Source organism: Myotis davidii, unplaced genomic scaffold, assembly GCF_000327345.1.
Source record: "Myotis davidii unplaced genomic scaffold, ASM32734v1 scaffold1520, whole genome shotgun sequence".
Lineage (NCBI taxonomy): Eukaryota > Metazoa > Chordata > Mammalia > Chiroptera > Vespertilionidae > Myotis > Myotis davidii.
This window is the reverse complement of record NW_006292087.1, coordinates 360079-363803: the sequence shown is the minus strand read 5'-3', so window position 1 is coordinate 363803 and position 3725 is coordinate 360079. Positions and strand designations below refer to the sequence as shown.

The 3725-nt window shown below is 43.1% G+C and overlaps 1 long non-coding RNA gene across 1 annotated transcript; it reads left to right on the top strand.

Annotated features, from left to right (window-relative positions):
- The first annotated feature begins 2002 nt into the window (after positions 1 to 2002).
- On the top strand, positions 2003 to 3515 carry LOC107183338. The gene is made up of 3 exons (XR_001514118.1): positions 2003 to 2013; positions 2976 to 2981; positions 3407 to 3515. It is a non-coding gene; the product is annotated as an uncharacterized LOC107183338 (long non-coding RNA).
- The last annotated feature ends 210 nt before the right edge of the window (positions 3516 to 3725 follow it).

Below are 3725 nucleotides of genomic sequence, written 5' to 3'. Positions count from 1 at the left end.
TAAGCTCCCCTCCAATGAGGTTGGATAGTCTTTTATTTGGTGTCTTTTCCAATACACCAAATCTCCTGGTTGTAAGCCATGATCTTTGAAATCTTCGTCGCCCGGGAGTGCACTGTGAAATGAATCTGTTACCAATTTTGTTAGTTCCTACAATGCAGAATGTCTGCTCTTTACTTTTCCTTATATTTGGGAAACAAAAGATTTAAAGGTCAACAATATTTTAAACAGTCATAAGAATAATTATTCTCAGTTCAGTTAGTCCCATAACTATTTGTTTATCTTGGTTATTTGCCAGTATTTTTAAATATAATTTCAGCATATAAAAATAAATAATATGTAAGATTTTAAAATATGGCACATGGCTTATTGAAGGGGTGTATTGAGCACTGAAAATAATTCATAAACTCCCAATATGTGAAACACAAATATCCAGAGTATCACTGGCAGACGCCCCCACAACCGAGCTGGAGGAACTCTGAATCTTTGCAAGTTCCTTTCTGAAGCAGACTGAATGTCTATAACATTCATTTTAACAAAACATATGTATATAAAAAGAACATAGTTATTATTAATTTTTATTTGACAAAGCTTTCCACATAATTAATAGCCCTCAACCCACACCCCATCATTTTTCATCTTCCCCATATTTTTATAGCCTTTATTGATTGCTTGACATTTTATTTCATTGCATATTGACTTGATTACTTGTTTATTGTTTGTCTTCCCCACTAGAATGCAAGCTTCAGTAAGGCAAGGACTGTAGACATCTCATTCACTATTGAAGCCCAGTAGTTAGTTAGAAGAGTGTCTGGCATATGATGAGAGCTAAGTAAATATTTGTCTAATGAATAAGCGAAATCTATAAATGGGTAAATCAATATCCACAAAGGAGAACAGGTTTGTCTCAAATCACACAGTCAGTCACAGCTTCAGACAGGACTAGATCCCATGTCCCTCATTCTCTCCTGACTCCCAGGACAGTGCTTAGCTCAAGAACCACTCTGTTGATTTGGGGTCCAGGACAATGAAGAGGGGCATTGGGTTTGGTGGTTATGGTGGATGCCAATCACCACAACCTTGAGAAGGGCCTGTTTGCCTTGTACAGAGGAGAGCTATGGCTTTAGCCATAACCTGAGCCCCTTATCCAGATAGCACCCCCCAGTGATCCAGGGGACTGGGTGAGAGTGTGGATGATGACGAACCCTTGCCCACTGGTGGAGACATTCCGGCTAACTGCAGATGGGATAGCAAAAGTAGCCAGGGCTTGTTTATTATTATTCTCTCCACGAGCCTCCTTGTGTTACCTTGTGAGCCTCCTCAGGCCCAGGAGCTAGTCAGCCAGGATCAGAAAGCTGGCTCTACCACTTACCACCTGTATGACCTCAGGCAGACATCTCTGAACTGCCTCTATTTCCTCATCTCTACCTACCACACATGGTTACTGCGAGGGTTAAATGAGGTAATCCATGAAAAGTGTTTATGAGACTGACGTGCTACCTACTGCGCTAACAAGGCACCTCATGAAAAGTGTTTAGAGGGGTGTCTGGCACAAAGTCATGCATGTGATCCATGACTGTGGTTATTTTATTACAATTCATTATTATACTTCATTATTATTATTGTTCTATTGTGGGGAAGCATGGGACTTGGTTAGAAAGTCTGTAAAGAGGAATTTCTGAAAGGTCAGGGGTCTCTAGAGGGACCTTGTTTAAGGCGGCAGACCCTTCCTTGACTTTTCCAAACAAGTCTGAGCCCCCAGTCTGTTTTACTGCAATCTATGTTTAGACTTCAAAACGTCCTTGCTTAAAGGACACATATGTTTTCTCAAGGATGCTTACCTTACTGATAGTATCTAATAGTTAATTTTAGTTCAAACTGTTGTTACAATAAAAGCCTAAGGAGGCAGGCAAACAGGGCTGCTTGCTCCTATAGCCAACCAGTCCTTTAGCCTCTCTTTCACAGAAACATGCGTCAGAGCAATCCATTCATCCCTCGCTTAGGGTCTGCCAGTCAGTCCCAGCATTCTATTGTTATTTATTTTATTTTGCCATCCTCAGCTTTGCTTTTTTATTTTACTTGTCTTTCTTCTCCTTCCTATATTCTATGCATTTTTCCTTCCTCCCCTAAGGATTGATGGTAAATGGGGAAATGGAAGCACAGAAGCTAAGCAGCGGCTTGTTCTAGGTCTCATAGCTCACCAACTCACCATGAAGGCCACAGCTTCTCAGTTAACGGCTTGCATTTGTTGAGCCTGGGTCACTGGGGAAGCCTTCTTGCCACTACAGCAAGATCTGAGTCATGCTGCACAAGCTGAGTTGTGTCAAGCACAGTGAGGCAGATACTTCTGTGCTGGACTTAGCACTGTGAGGGGTCTATTAAAAGTTGCCTGTGACCCAGTACAGCTGGTCGTCTTTCCCCATAACTGAAACCTTCTGACTCTACCTGCAGGCCCAGCCCCATATCTGGCACCCAAACTAACACGGGGAGGCCTCAGGCCCATCTATCTGCTGATCTCAACTTCATACCCAAGCTATGGCCTGGCCTGCCCTGTGCCCTGGTTCAAGTCACTGGGCTTTGACTGATAACAGTTACCAAGCCTCCACTTTGCCCACCCCAGCTCTGATCCTTGGTACCATCTTTGGTGACCTGAGAGCTGAACTCTGCCTTGCTTTTATTAATCCCCTCAGACTAGAGTTAGGTCATTTTCCCATATTGAAATCCTGCTGCCACAGGCCTAGCTGTCTCCTAGAGTGCTTGTCATCACCTATCCCCAAGCTCTTTATCAGTTGCCATACCCTTCTCAAAGGCATTGTATGAGGCTGAAGACCCACACCCCTGGGTGTTCCCACTTCCGGCTTTCACCTCAGCTCTTCAGAAAACCTATTCTACCTGCCTTACTGCAGGTATAAGCACCACCTATCCCATAGTACCTGCCTAGGTCCTGTCATTTCTCAGAGCATCCACGTTTGCTTCAGCAAATTGTGGAAATAATCCCCTGAAAAAGAATCTGACCTCACCCGCCAAACATGGTGAGAAAGCTCCCAAGAATTAGCTGTCACTGACTCAGGGTCTCTGTGAGGTCCTCCCACAGGCCATCCTGGGGCCCTAGGATGAGGTCTCCACTGTGTCATTGTCCTACCTAGACCTTGTTTTGAGCCAGTTTGTTTCATTTTTTTTGCCATGTTTCTCAGTCTCCCTATCCCTGTCTCTGACACATTCTCCCTTTCCTTCCTTGCTGCCAGCATTCCCACCTTGCACTTAGCCCTGCCAAGCTCTATCTTCCCTTTGAGAGCCAAGACACCAGCCCTTCTTCCAGAGCATTTGGAGGCATCACTTCATGCAGAAAATTGTTCATGTGCTGGACTGATAATGCCTGACAATCCTGCTGGTAATCAGATGCTCACAGGATTCAGCTCTCAGTTTCTTTTTTTTCAAGAGGATAGTAAATTGTTTATTGATTACACATGATAATGGATGATACACAAGCTTCATATCCATCTATAATTTTATCTGGTACCATAATTCAATTTATATATATTGCATAGGATGTGCCAACAATCATTAATAACCAAATAAACTCCATGACTCTGCTTGGGTGACCCTTTTAATGGTGAACTCCAGATCACAACACAGTAACTGTCAATTCAACTACACCAAAGTTTCTGAAGACAATGGCTTCTGTGCCCAGGCAGTTTCTGAATAAATTTCAATTGAAATAAGCATCA